A 15,677-nucleotide genomic window follows, 5' to 3' on the forward strand; every position below is an offset into this window, starting at 1 on the left:
TGGGCACGCGCTTAAATTTTAGTACGGCTTACCATCCTCAGACGGACGGACAGATTGAGCGTACCATTCAAACCTTGGAAGACATGCTTTGTGCATGTGTAATTGATCTAGGTGGTAGTTGGGATAAGCACATGCCATTGATCGAGTTCTCCTATAACAATAGCTACCATACAAGCATTCAGGCTGCGCCTTTTGAGGCATTATATGGTAGGAAATGCAGAACGCCTATTTGTCGGGCAGAAGTAGGAGAAGCTCTGTTATCAGGACCTGACATAGTCCTTGAAACGACGGACAAGATTGTCCAGATTCGTGACCGCCTGAAAGCTCCAGGGATAGGCAGAAAAGCTATGCTGATAAAAGGCGAAAACCTCTAAAGTTTGAGGTTGGTGATAAAGTTTTGCTTAAAGTATCACCCTGGAAGGGGGTGATGCGATTTGGTAAGAAATGTAAGTTAAGCCCAAGGTATATAGGACCATTCGAGATCATCAAATGTGTCACACCCTGGCTTTGCGGAAGCGTGGTTAATTTGGTGTGACTTCTTAATACCATAGCTTAACCATAACAAAGCTATATGAAGTAAAAACATGCAAGATCATCCATTAAGTTTTTAAAAACCAAATACAATACCATTGTCTTAACGGGAAAACACCCTAACAACCATAACCTTGTTCAACAAACATTACAAACTCAAACATAACATAAACATGGTTTAAGGACTGTGACTTGTCCAGGAAAGAGTCACATTCCCTAAACCCGGATGACCTCGGAAATAGTGCAGCGGGAAAACGTGCCATACCATGCCAGATCCCTTAATTCCCTGAAATACATGTAAGTTGAAAAATCAACAATAATGTTGAGCGAGTTCATGTGTAAGTGAGTAAGTAAAACACTTGTAAGTATAAAAATTTCCTGGTATGAAGCAAATAAGGAAAAAGAGATCACCAACGGTTTGCAAGGCCATTGATATGTGTGAAGTGCAAGTAGGAAGACTCAAACCTTGCGATTTTGCGTCGGGGCACAAAGTCACCCCGAGGTCCGTACTGTTGGACCTGGGGTTGGGCTCGCTACACCCAGATAGATCTACCGCTTACGTCCCTCGGTCCTACAATGAGGATTAATGGCCTCCAGTTCCCGCCTACCCACTCACATGATCTAAGTAGTAACCCTCCTTACGCTAACCATACCATGTAAAAAGTACTCGTAATCATAGTAACATGTATTTCACCCCCGCAGTTTAGAAAACTGAAAACAGTTAAGAGAAAAAGGGGGACATGAACTCACTGTCGGTGCGTCTCTACCAAGTACTCCAAATCAGGCAGCTGTGCAACGACCTACATGTACTAATTCTATTAGACGGACGGCCGTGCCTTAGCTTTGTGGTTTAGGTTTTTGGGAAATAGTTAGACAACTATTTCGTGTTTACTTTTCGTATATACTTGGTAATTAATCTCCTTCTCAAGGATGGGGGATTTAATACATGTGCGTTCGAATTATATCATTAAGTCTCACTTAATATACATTTATTTCCAATCCCAAAATATAAATATTTTTTCTCAAAAATATTATATTTCCATTTCACATAACTTTTCCAAAAATAATACGTTGATAAAATACGCGTTCATGAATATTTCCGTATAATGCGTAAGTTACGTTTTATCATTCGAGTGGTAATAAATATTACCAGTGTAACTTATATAGTTATCGTAGAGGCGTTCGTATTATTTTGGATCTGTTAACGTTTGAAAATATTATTTTTACTCTAAAAATAATATTTATATATTTTCTCAAAATAATCATAAACAAAGTTGTGAAAATATATTTACCAAATATATATATTTATCACGTTTAGATTTTGTGAAAATCCCACCTCCGAATTTTTAGTAAATAAAGTCATGGCGAAATTTATATTTCGAAAACATGTCAAAAATAATTCTAACACTTGTAGTGTAAATAATTCTAAGTGTTAGGTTTTTAGAAAAATTTCGCCAGAGTTTCCTCTGTAACTGGAGGTGGCCACGCTTTCAAGCGTATCATTTTCTTTTGCAAATCAATTCAACAATTTCTTTATTCGATCAAAACAATTTTCAACACAACAAACTAGTCGACAAGTATGTAAATCGCATAATCACATGAATTTGTAATTTTTCTAAAAATTATAGCGTACGTCTCCTTACATTTAGTGGATCTTCATATAAAGTAATGTGATCTCGTAAAAACCTCATTTTTAGAGTTAATCCGTCTTTACAACCTCCCGTCATCTTTTACAAAGATTGTTATTTTGTCGAAACTTTTCATTTCACAAGTGTTTACACACTTGTGGTTTATAAAAATCATGCTTGTTAGTGTAAGATCCTTTTTTTGAAAACGTGATTTCTTTAACAGTCGGTCTTTTGAAAATACCACTTGCAGATACGTAGATCTGCTAGTTTTAAAACACTATTCCACAAGTAAAACATTTTTACACAAGTTCATGATTCGCGGGTGGTAGAGTTTCACCTTTTAACCCTTGTTCTATTCATAACAACCTTATGTCATGATTCGTGATCATGACCAAACCGGGTTAAACGATGATCCGAGCTACCACAACATAGATCGGGTCTAAATAATCACAAATCTCAATTACTACAACATTTACACAACTAGTGAGCTTTTAACCATCATTTTTCATGTTTTTAGTAGACTTTAATGCTTCAAATTGCAAGATTCCGAGTTTTAATCGTTACACATCGTATTAACCACTTTAGATTAATTCAAGAGAGTGTTTTAAGCATTATACCTCTAGCTCGAGGCTAGGGAAGAATCTAGACGTAAATCGGGTGGATAAAAGCTGGAGAGTGAGGTCCTTCGCCTTCCGTTTGCTTCGAGCTTCCTAATACGTGACCCTTGACACTTGTAGAGCTTGGAACTTGCAAGATAGAAATCGAAAATGGATGGGGTGCCAAGGGGGGTGTTCGGCCGTGACTTGTAGAGAGGGAAGGAGAGAGTTTGGATGGTGAAGTGTGTTGTGATTATCTCATGTGCCAACACTCACTACTTATAGACAATTAGTTAGGTTTTCGTCCAAAGGATCATGTGCTATCTAGATATTAAACATCTTGATTATAATATTAAAAAGAATTCCAAGCTTGTCCCCTTCTAGTTGGGCCGATTTCAATGGGGGGGGGGTCTTGGTTGGATTCTAACCACTAGTTAGGTTACTTTAGTTAAGTTAATAGGTTAGTTAAGTACTTAACTCGGTTAGTGGTGTGTTGTGTTTTAATGCGGGTGTTAGGGTGTTCAAGGACCCTAACTAGCTCAGAAAAAGATCAATAATGTTCATGTCATTATTTTTATGTTCCGGGTATAGTCCGGTTGTTCGGTTGGATAGTAATCCGTTAAAGCGCTTAATAAAGCTTTAAAGTGTCGTTAATTCCCTTTTTAGTGACACAACTTATTTCCGACACTTTGGAAAGTGTCTAGTAATATTTTTCTCATGTTTTGGCACTTTATTAGCTAGCTAGAAGCTGAATTGTAAATTAATGTGCTGTGTTTTGTGCTTAGAGTACGTTTTAGGCACATCCGATCACTGTATCTTATTCCTAGAGACGCAGTTCTACAACCCTTGTATCCATACACTCACTATGGGTGTAGTAAAATAATTCTGGCTCATACAGGCCTTAGAGGCAGTATCTGCCTGATGCTGGCTTTATCAGCATGTTGAATAGGTTATCCGTTCATAGTGCTACTGTGCTTTTGTGCATCATGTTTGTCACTAAGGTTCAGTATGTAAATAATGTAGTGACGGTAAGTAAAGTATGATGCAGGAATATACAAGTACCAGAATTCAAGTAGCAGTTCATCCACACTTTCAGTTAAGCACAGTAATTAAGCAGCAATTAATTGTTAATTAAATCGTACGGATACCTGGTTTAGTGAGGGTTGTCACATTCTCCCCCCGTTAGAAAAATTTCGTCCCGAAATTTTAAGTTTTGCTTGTAGAAGCAGGGTTCTTAGGAAATAAGTGGGGGTATTTCTCTTTCATTCGGTCCTCACGCTCCCAGGTGAATTCAGGACCATGTCTGGCATTCCAACGAACCTTGACGAGCTTGACACTGCTCCGGCGGGTCTTGTTCACTGTCCAATCCGTGACCTCAACAGGTTCTTCAACGAAGTGGAGCGTGTCGTCAACATGAATCTCATCGGTAGGAATGACAACGGTATCTTGTGTTGGACTCTTCTTCAGATTGGATACATGAAATGTATCGTGAACTCCATTTAGCTCAGCAGGTAAGTCCAGCTTGTAAGCTACGGTCCCGATTCTTTCCAAAATCCTGAACGGACCAATATACCGCGGATTCAACTTCCCACGCTTCCCAAAGCGTGCCACACCCTTCCAGGGTGATACCTTTAGCAAAACCATATCGCCTACCTCAAACTCTAGAGGTTTCCTGCTTCGATTCGCGTAAGCTTTTTGACGGTCACGAGCCGCACTGATGCGATCTCGTATCTGTGCAATCTTATCGGTGGTTTCCTGGACTACATCAGGACCAACCAACTGTCTATCACCGGCGTCAGACCAACAGAGCGGTGATCTGCACTTACGGCCATAAAGAGCTTCAAATGGTGCAGCACCAATACTGGTGTGGTAGCTGTTGTTGTAGGAAAATTCAACCAATGGTAAATGCTTATCCCAGCTACCGCCCAAGTCCATAACACACGCTCTCAGCATGTCTTCCAACGTCTGAATCGTCCGCTCGCTTTGACCATCGGTCTGCGGGTGAAACGCGGTGCTCATATTCAACTTCGAGCCAAAAGCTTCTTGGAAGGACTGCCAAATCCTTGATATGAACCTTCCGTCTCTATCAGAGATGATTGAGAGAGGTACTCCATGGCGTGTAACAATTTCTCTCATGTAAATTTCGGCCAACTTGCTCGTATTATCCTTCTCTCTGATAGGTAAGAAGTGCGCTGATTTCGTCAATCGATCCACTATTACCCAAATAGTGTCCTGGCCCTTTGGCGTTCTTGGCAACTTCGTAATAAAATCCATGGAGATTTGTTCCCACTTCCACTTGGGAATTTCCGGTTGTTGCAGAAGTCCTGAAGGCTTCTGGTATTCCGCTTTAACCTTAGCGCAAGTTAAACATTTGCTCACATAAACAGCAACATCGCCTTTCATCCTAGGCCACCAATAGTAATCTTTAAGATCCTGGTACATCTTATCTGCTCCAAGGTGGATAGAGTACCGTGACTTGTGAGCTTCATCGAAAATAACCTTCCTTAAACCTCCAAACAAAGGAACCCAAATCCTTTTCTCAAAACACAACGTTCCTTCCTTGTTCGGTACCAATAACTTCTCCATCCCACGGAGATATTCCTCTTCAAGGTTTCTCTCCTTGAGAGCTTCTTTCTGCACGGCACGAATGCGCAAGGAAAGATCGGTCTGAATAATCATCTCCAAAGCCCTAACCCTTATGGGCTTGATTCTCTCTTTTCGACTTAGGGCATCGGCGACCACATTCGCCTTCCCTGGATGATACTTTATCTCGCAGTCGTAATCATTCAACAGTTCAACCCATCGTCTTTGCCTCATATTCAACTCCTTCTGGTTGAATATATGCTGCAGGCTCTTGTGATCTGTGAAGATTGTACATTTCGTACCATAAAGGTAGTGCCTCCAGATCTTTAAAGCAAAAACCACTGCGCCAAGCTCCAAATCGTGAGTGGTATAGTTCTTTTCATGCACTTTCAACTGACGCGATGCGTAGGCAATAACCTTTTGGCGTTGCATCAACACACAACCCAATCCTTGACGTGAAGCGTCGCAGTATACCACAAAATCATCTGTACCTTCCGGTAGGGCTAAGATTGGCGCGTTGCAAAGCTTATCTTTCAATATCTGAAATGCTTCTTCCTGTTTGATTCCCCAATCAAACTTCTTGTCTTTCTGCGTGAGGAGCGTCAATGGTTGAGCGATCTTTGAAAAATTCTCAATGAATCTTCGGTAATAGCCAGCCAAACCCAAGAATTGCCGAATCTCGGTTGGCGTCTTTGGCGTTTCCCAATCCTTGATCGCCTCGATCTTGGTGGGATCCACGTGGATTCCATCTCCATTCACCACGTGTCCAAGGAATTGCACTTCTCGTAGCCAAAACTCGCACTTAGAGAACTTGGCATACAACTGTTCTTTCTTTAGCAGCTCCAGAATGGCTCTTAAGTGCTGCTCGTGCTCAGCCTTCGTCTTTGAATAAATCAAAATATCATCGATGAATACAATCACGAACTTATCCAAGTACGGCTTGCAAACTCTATTCATCAAATCCATGAACACTGCAGGTGCGTTTGTCAACCCAAACGGCATGACTAGAAATTCGTAGTGTCCATATCGAGTTCTGAAGGCTGTCTTCGGGATACTTTCCTCTTGTATCCTTAACTGATGGTATCCAGATCGCAAATCGATCTTTGAGTAAAAGCTTGAACCTTGAAGTTGGTCGAACAGATCATCAATCCTTGGCAGAGGATACCTATTCTTGATCGTCAGCTTGTTCAACTCCCGGTAGTCGATGCACATCCGAAAACTACCGTCCTTCTTCTTGACAAACAAAACTGGAGCTCCCCAAGGCGAGAAGCTCGGTCGGATAAATCCCTTGTCTAGCAACTCTTGAAGTTGTGTCGACAGTTCTTGCATCTCGGACGGAGCAAGTCTATAGGGTGCCTTAGCCACAGGCGCGGCGCCTGGAACTAAATCGATGTGAAACTCTACTTGCCTCTGAGGCGGCAATCCAGGCAAGTCCTCTGGGAAGACTTCTGGATATTCCCTCACGACAGGGATGTCTTCGATCTTCGGTTCTTCAGCTTTCTTATCTACAATGTGTGCCAGAAAGGCAACACATCCTTTCTGCAAACACTTTCTTGCTTTCAGGCAGCTAATAATTCTTAATGGCGTCTCACGCTTCTCTCCGTGAACCACAATTGTCTCACCATCATCGGTTGGGATACGAACAACCTTTTCATGACAACTTCCCGTCATCTTTTACAAAGATTGTTATTTTGTCGAAACTTTTCATCTCACAAGTGTTTACACACTTGTGGTTTATAAAAATCATGCTTGTTAGTGTAAGATCCTTTTTTTGAAAACGTGATTTCTTTGACAGTCGGTCTTTTGAAAATACCACTTGCAGATACGTAGATCTGCTAGTTTTAAAACACTATTCCACAAGTAAAACATTTTTACACAAGTTCATCATTCGCGGGTGGTAGAGTTTCACCTTTTAACCCTTGTTCTATTCATAACAACCTTATGTCATGATTCGTGATCATGACCAAACCGGGTTAAACGATGATCCGAGCTACCACAACATAGATCGGGTCTAAATAATCACAAATCTCAATTACTACAACATTTACACAACTAGTGAGCTTTTAACCATCATTTTTCATGTTTTTAGTAGACTTTAATGCTTCAAATTGCAAGATTCCGAGTTTTAATCGTTACACATCGTATTAACCACTTTAGATTAATTCAAGAGAGTGTTTTAAGCATTATACCTCTAGCTCGAGGCTAGGGAAGAATCTAGACGTAAATCGGGTGGATAAAAGCTAGAGAGTGAGGTCCTTCGCCTTCCGTTTGCTCCGAGCTTCCTAATACGTGACCCTTGACACTTGTAGAGCTTGGAACTTGCAAGATAGAAATCGAAAATGGATGGGGTGCCAAGGGGGGTGTTCGGCCGTGACTTGTAGAGAGGGAAGGAGAGAGTTTGGATGGTGAAGTGTGTTGTGATTATCTCATGTGCCAACACTCACTACTTATAGACAATTAGTTAGGTTTTCGTCCAAAGGATCATGTGCTATCTAGATATTAAACATCTTGATTATAATATTAAAAAGAATTCCAAGCTTGTCCCCTTCTAGTTGGGCCGATTTCAATGGGGGGGGGTCTTGGTTGGATTCTAACCACTAGTTAGGTTACTTTAGTTAAGTTAATAGGTTAGTTAAGTACTTAACTCGGTTAGTGGTGTGTTGTGTTTTAATGCGGGTGTTAGGGTGTTCAAGGACCCTAACTAGCTCAGAAAAAGATCAATAATGTTCATGTCATTATTTTTATGTTCCGGGTATAGTCCGATTGTTCGGTTGGATAGTAATCCGTTAAAGCGCTTAATAAAGCTTTAAAGTGTCGTTAATTCCCTTTTTAGTGACACAACTTATTCCCGACACTTTGGAAAGTGTCTAGTAATATTTTTCTCATGTTTTGGCACTTTATTAGCTACCTAGAAGCTGAATTGTAAATTAAAGTGCTGTGTTTTGTGCTTAGAGTACGTTTTAGGCACATCCGATCACTATATCTTATTCCTAGAGACGCAGTTCTACAACCCTTGTATCCATACACTCACTATGGGTGTAGTAAAATAATTCTGGCTCATACAGGCCTTAGAGGCAGCATCTGCCTGACGCTGGCTTTATCAGCATGCTCAATAGGTTATCCGTTCATAGTGCTACTGTGCTTTTGTGCATCATGTTTGTCACTAAGGTTCAGTATGTAAATAATGTAGTGACGTAAGTAAAGTATGATGCAAGAATATACAAGTACCAGAATTCAAGTAGCAGTTCATCCACACTTTCAGTTAAGCACAGTAATTAAGCAGCAATTAATTGTTAATTAAATCGTACGGATACCTGGTTTAGTGAGGGTTGTCACAGAATGTGTAGGAACAGTGGCTTATAAGTTAAACCTACCTGAAGAGCTCAGTGGTATTCACAATGTATTTCACATCTGCAATCTGAAGAAATGTCTAGCTGATGAATCGCTAGTCATACCAGATATAGATGTGCACATAGATGAGAGGTTGAAATTTGTGGAAAAACCTTTGTCGATTGAGGATCGACTGGTTAAGAGGCTTCGGAGGAAGCATGTGCCTATTGTAAAGGTTAAATGGGATGCCCGTACAGGTCCCGAGTACACGTGGGAGGTAGAGTCCACAATGAAAGAAAAGTACCCTCATTTATTTCAATAAATCTCGAGGTTGAGATTTCTTTTAAGGGGGTGAGGATGTAACACCTCGAAATTCATGTCCACTATTATCGACACGTGTCATGGACTTAAAACGTGTAAAGGATTGATTTAGAGGGACTAAAGTTGACAAACAAGGAATCTATGTGTGTAAAAGGATTCAAAGTGTCAACAATGAATAAATATATCTTTCAATAACCCTACATGATGTTTATACCCTTAAACGAATAAATCATGGATCATATGAAGCTAATTGTGAAAGAAAGTGAGGAATTACAAACTACAGGGGTTAAATGTGTCAACATATTTAAAGTATACCTCTGAGTGACCTTTTAGTGAACCCAAATCTTTGTAATGATTAATTATACTCACGAGAATGTGTGATAAAAATTTCACAAAGTTTCGTTATCGTATGAGAAAGTTATGATAAAATTCGTATACGAGGGGTTAAAAGCGTCAACGTTGAAATTTTAGACTTTTCGGTGATAGTATGAATAACCGAGGACTTAACAAAGTTAGTTTATGACTTGGCGTCCTTAAAAGTCAAGTTTGGAGGTTAAAAGTGCAAGAAACCATGTTAAAATCAAGTTTGGAAGGACCAGGGGCCTAAAATGCAATATTTGAAACTTACTGACCGGACTTGACCCTCACACGGGCCGCGTAAGCCCCTTGGGGATCCTTACGCGGGCCGCCTAAGGTGCCCAGATGCATAAAATCATCACAGCTGCCTGTTCAGCCGGTTTAACCGACTTATGAAGCTTGTTTTCGATTCTATGGGCTTGTTTGATGGTTTATTATGGCCTAGGGACACCTGTAATGATCCCATAACATCCATAGAACTTGTTGGAATGATCTTGGAGCTCTAAGAAACCTATATAAGGGCCATGAGTTCATTTATTCAAATGCTCATTCACTTGCAACAATTCAAGCACTCATTTCTGGAGGTAGCTAACTTGGGAGAAGATTAAGAAGTGTAGAAAAGATAGCAAGGACCTTAAGTAAGAGTTCTAATCCTTGTTTAGTTCTTTTAATTAGCTTATAAACCAAAAGGTCAAATTGTCGTAATTAAGATTTGACTTCGTCATTAATCTTAATTTGTCCAGTCAAATTTCAAATTGAAAGTACCTATGAGTTGGTAATTAAGTGGGCAATAAACCCTTAAAAGGGCACCCTCTGATTCCCACTCTATCTAGGTCAATTGTCGGGTCAAACTTGATTATAAAAAGTCAACAGGAAGCTTATTTTCAAATTAATGCATAATTAGCAATGTAGAAGCTATGCAACCTGTTTTATCACTCATATAACTTGGTAATTAATGTAAGAACATGTCTAAACATGTTCAACCCGACAATTTTCAGTTTAAGCTCGGATTGGAACCGAAAGTCGCATAAGTGGACTTCTACTTTGACTTTCAGTTCTGACCCGTTTGAGCATAGTGTAGGAATGCCTTAGAGCTTTATTAGGACCAAGTTACCTATAAGTATAACCCTCTGAGATTATACAACTTGGTTCATTAGTTATCCGATTCATATGCATATTTCCGTTAAATGCCTAAATGTTGACCATTATGCCCATATGACCTTAAAACATGAATTTTGAAAATGTAAAAGAGTAGAAACCTTAGTCACTAATTTATAAACTTGTACCTAAAATTTGACGTCAGTTTGAGGTCTAGATTAAGAGTTATGCTCATTAGCGTAATTAGAAAGCTTTTAGTAATTAAACGGTGTAATTAGCGTATAGCCTATATAAACCCAATTTTTGATATCAAACTTTTTACCCACTGATGTAATATAATATTTTGGGATTTTTGAAGATTTTTATTTATTTTTAGGCTGAGCAAAAAATAGAGATCTAAGCATTGATTCGGTTATTGCCGGTTTTGCCCTTTTGGCTTATAAAATGAGTCTTACAAACTCTTTTGATACCAAACCTTTTTCTACTGATCGAATATGATAAATAAAATATTTTGAGCCTTCTGGAATAATAAAAAATATCAGCTTTCCTATGAAAACCCGGAAATGGCTCCAAATCGCCTTTTTACGCGTTTTAAGCGCATAGTATGTATTAAAACCATTTTAGATATATAAGACTTGATACCTACTGATGTTTTAAGTAAATTTTTATACTTTAGCAGTAAGCAAAAGTTTTAAACTCAGATTTCCAGATTTGACCTTTAAACCTTAGGTGAAATTACTAAAATGCTCCTTTGGTGCATAGTATGGTTAGAAATAATAAATTTCACATATAGGTAATACCCTACTGATATAACTTAGAAAATTAAGTGTTTTTACTGATTACATCAGACCCGAAACTCAGAGTTATATTTAAACTCTTTTATAACCTTTTAAATGACCAAAATGCCCTTACGGGGCATAATTTGAGTTTAAATTCATTTGGGGCATAATAGAAGATATCTTACTGATGTCACAACATATTTAAGGCATATTAACTTAGGAAACCTGTATATGACTCATTTGGTTACCCGTTACGCACTTTTCGCGTTCGGATCGGCTTATGTAACTAGTTTGCATATAATAGCCGAAACGGGTCAAACCTTATCATTTTTGTCTCAAAATCCAGAATGTGTTTAGTTTACCCATATTAAACAAGTGTCCAAGCTTGTCAGGTCAAAACCACATTCTAAACCGGTCTTCGCTTTATCATGCGTTTGAACCGTGTCTTCCTTTTGAAAACTAACCGGTCTAAGTCTAAGCTTAATTAAAGACCCGTTAAGATTCTAATAGGTTATTAATAACCTTCGTTCCAGATTAGGAGCCCAGTAAAAGCTACGTGCACTTGCTGTATTTGATTTATACTTTGCTCAGGTAAATACTCTTAACTTATTTTCCCTATACGGGCTTGGGATACGGTACTATAAAAGTACCGCTTGGTCGGGTTTGTAGTCATTTAAATCGGATTGTGATTAATGTATTTACATGACCCGTTTAATATGTATTATTTGGTGTATAGCCTTTAGGGGTTAAATGACCATGTCCCGGATATCCTTGGCATCATTCAAAGAAATGTCCACGACCTAAGCACGGGGTGTAGGCGTACACATGACAGTTGCATATGTAAAAACTGGTAGTCCACTTAAAGGAATCAACCTTGTGGGTATTATACCTGTGGCGTGTCAGTTAATCTAGACCGGCCCTACAAACCGGCCCTAATGGACGACAAATAAGTAAAACTGTATACAAGATTATTTTTAAATAATTGTCCCAAGTTATAAAAGATATTTTTGCCAAAGTGCATTCAAATTAATTTTCAAACTCTTTTCAAAATGAGTCAGTTAAGTTGTATTTACTAGTGTAAACTGACGTATTTTCCAAAAAGGCTAAGTGCAGGTTCTATACGAAATAGGCTGGCAACTCCAGGCATCATTACTCAAGTCTCGCAAGCTTTAGATGTTAAAGTCTGTTGAACAATTTTCCTTTTTATTCGATCCGCATGTGCATCTGTTTCAGCCACTTTGTGATACTTAATATTACATTTTATTCGGTTGAAATAAATCTATATTTTTGCTTCCGCTGTGCATTTAAATTTGTGTTGTTTGACTATGACGATATCAACTACGTCACGATACTCCCCATCGGGCCCACCAGTAATACGTGGAAATATCGGGGTGTGACAATCCCATCTTTCAAAAAGCACCAAATCTTGAAAAATATCACTGAAGCACCCAAGAAATGAATATAGGTATTGATGAATGCATAGGTTAGAAATCACTGAAACCCTAAGAAGAGGCGGTGACTAGGTATTCCAGACACCAACAACGCCGCAAAAAGAAAATTGAAACACGGATACATACCTTATACGCCGCATAATAAGGACTGGTTGCTTCCACTCGCGATTGAAGATGAAGAAATCTAGGGTTCAGGAGATTGCAAATAACATATTAAAGATCGATAGATGATATCTAGGGTTTAAGGAAGAAATAGATAGTGTTTAACAATGACAAAGAAAAATCAAAGCGGGAAAAGAAAAATAACATACCTATGTTTTTCGAAGATCAATCGATGAAGAAGGAAGAACCGGATGCAGGAGATGGGTATTAGGGTTTTGGAGTGAAGTGAAGCGTATTAAAGAAGCTAAAAAGGATGGTTTTGGCGGAAAAAGCAAAAAAAAAAAAATGGTCTAAGCAAATGCCACGTGGCAAGTAATGGCTTAAGCTAATGCCATGTGGCTTATGCTTGTTTTGCTTTATTAGAAGTAGTAGATTTTCTATGCTTTTAAATTGTACCCATTAAGATTTTCTATGCTTTCTATGCTTTATTAGAAGTAGTAGATTTTCTATGATTTTCTCAATGTCATTTAATGATATCCAAGCCTTCCATGGCCCATAATGGGTATTCCCAAGCATGTGTTTAATTATTACTACGCTCTCGTTCGCTTGAATGGTCACCAAAAGGCGTAGATTCAAAAGTTGACGCTTTTGGTCCCTCTAATGCGCAAACTTGCGCAAATCATCGTTTAATAGCATCGAAGCCTTATCTTGTGACAACCATCACAATTACAGGTACTGTACAAATTACTGATTTATGTTACATACATACATGTGCATCACTTTACATACAGTCGCTCCATTTATCTCATACAGACTCTTAGTGATAAACCTGATGCACAAAGCACAGTTGGCACAGTGAGCGGATAACTCAGACACATGCTGACAATGCCAGCACATAGACAGACACTATACTAAGGCCAGTATGAGCCAGGGATAGAGTACTACACTGGTATGGAGTGTAGGGAAGTGAGGACCATAAGGCTATGTCACTAGGTGATAGTTTGAGTGCCGGAAAGTGCCTAAAACTCGTTTTAAGTACAGAATTCTGCATTCTCAGCAACAATTCAACTTTTAACACACTCGTACTATACAGAGAATTGACTAAATGGTCCTGAACGCTTTCCTAAGTGTTGGAATTAATTTCGTTACAAAAAGATGCATAAAAGACAATATGCAGTACAATTAAACGCTTTAACGGAACGATATGTAACCGAACAACCAGACATTACCCGGGACACCAAAATTTTGTCAGAAACATTATTTTATTATTCTTAAGTAATTACGGTCACAAAAATCCCCACACACTATAGAAACATGGCATACACCCACTATTCTTGAAACTACCCTTAACCTTCTAATTAATTACCTATTAGTTACAAAATTTTTACATTAACCCCCCCCAACCGAAATCAGCCCCCAATGGACCCCACCCCTAATCATTCCAAATCTTTACCAAATAATCCTTCTCAATTGTGATTGGGCCTCCCTTATCTGTTACATTTACAAGAAATTCACACTCATTACAATAGGGTGGCTAAGATAATCATCATCACTTCAAAGATCACACTCCACCCACACTCTCTCTCTCATTTTCGGCTCCCCATAGCTGATTTCACCATCACCACCACTTAGTCACCTTCATCTTCATCATACTCAAGCTCCATTCAAGCATTGAAGGTGGTTCATGAAGGTAGCAAGTTGAAGGAACTTCAAGGAAGCTTTGTTCTAATCTTATCATCACCTCTTTCACCATCATTTCTTTTTCACAAGTTCATCCTTAGCCTTAGTGCTAGTTGTAAGTCTTCGATTTAACTCATGAATCACTTCTACGTTGATTATTCGAAAGGTTTTAGTAAATGTGTAACACAAGAACATAAAAGAGAATGAACTAGAAAATGGACATAAACTTACATAAAAATCTGGTTGGATTATGTTGGTATAAGCATGCATGTTGTTTGATCATTGATTTCTCGATAAACCCGTTGTTAGAACAATCGTGGATGCGTTTTAGTAACATTTACACTTTAAAAAGCATGCTGATTAGTATTTTCAGCCAACTTCAACAGGCTGTAACTGGACCATTTTAAATTGAAAAACCGATTTTCTGAAGCCTAAAATGTGTATTTTGGAATAACTAAACAAATGGCACTGGAATCGTAATTTTTCGAGACCATTTACTATTTTTAAGGGACTGTTTTTGGACAGCAGCTCAAGCTGCATTTTTACTGCAGAAAAAGTGTGTTGTATTCGGAGTCATACCTTGAACCCTGAGTGAAACCAACTCATGGAATTTTTACAGTATATGGTCACCGTTGTCAGGATGACCCTCCAACTGGAATTTCGTCAATCGGATTTACGGTTAATTTTTAGTGAATTATTCCGTAAACTGCAATCAGAAAGTAACAAATCTGATTGCAGTTGGGTAAATGAATTTCTATAAAATATTGGTAACGAACTGGACCCTGATATTTTTACACAATAAAATTTGGATCGTATGAGTCATTCTGTAAAAATTTGGGAATTTTTCGAAAAGGTTAACTATTTTATAAAAATCCTCGAAAACAGTCCAATTTTGGGTGATGAAGCTGAAATAAAGTAAGTAATGCTTTGTATGTCTATATGTCGGTTTGATTGTTGAAAATGATCTACGGGGTATATGTAAAAGAAAATGATATGCTATTAAAGCATGGACACCTCCATTTACAAAGGAGACCATGGCGAAATTTTCCGAAAATCCTAACACTTAGTAAATATTTTCTAGACAAGAGTTTACTAGTATATTTTCGACTATGTTTTGCAAACATAAAACTCGCCATAATTTTTGTAACAAAATGCCATTACTAGGATATTTTGGATGGATAACATTTTGATGAATGAAATTTATCACAACATATAACGTAT

At 38.5% G+C, this 15,677-nt stretch overlaps 1 long non-coding RNA gene across 1 annotated transcript in view; it reads right to left on the bottom strand.

The window, feature by feature from the left end:
* LOC110938788 overlaps positions 1 to 13,084 on the bottom strand; it is a 34,244-nt gene extending 21,160 nt beyond the window's left edge. Inside the window, exons 1-2 of the long non-coding RNA XR_004892980.1 lie at positions 12,986 to 13,084; positions 12,801 to 12,858 (exon numbers count right to left, since the gene is read on the bottom strand). This is a non-coding gene — a long non-coding RNA (uncharacterized LOC110938788). The remainder of the gene's footprint in view (positions 1 to 12,800; positions 12,859 to 12,985) is intronic.
* Between the last annotated feature and the right edge of the window lie 2,593 nt (positions 13,085 to 15,677).

The sequence above is a fragment of the Helianthus annuus genome, chromosome 5, assembly GCF_002127325.2.
Source record: "Helianthus annuus cultivar XRQ/B chromosome 5, HanXRQr2.0-SUNRISE, whole genome shotgun sequence".
Lineage (NCBI taxonomy): Eukaryota > Viridiplantae > Streptophyta > Magnoliopsida > Asterales > Asteraceae > Helianthus > Helianthus annuus.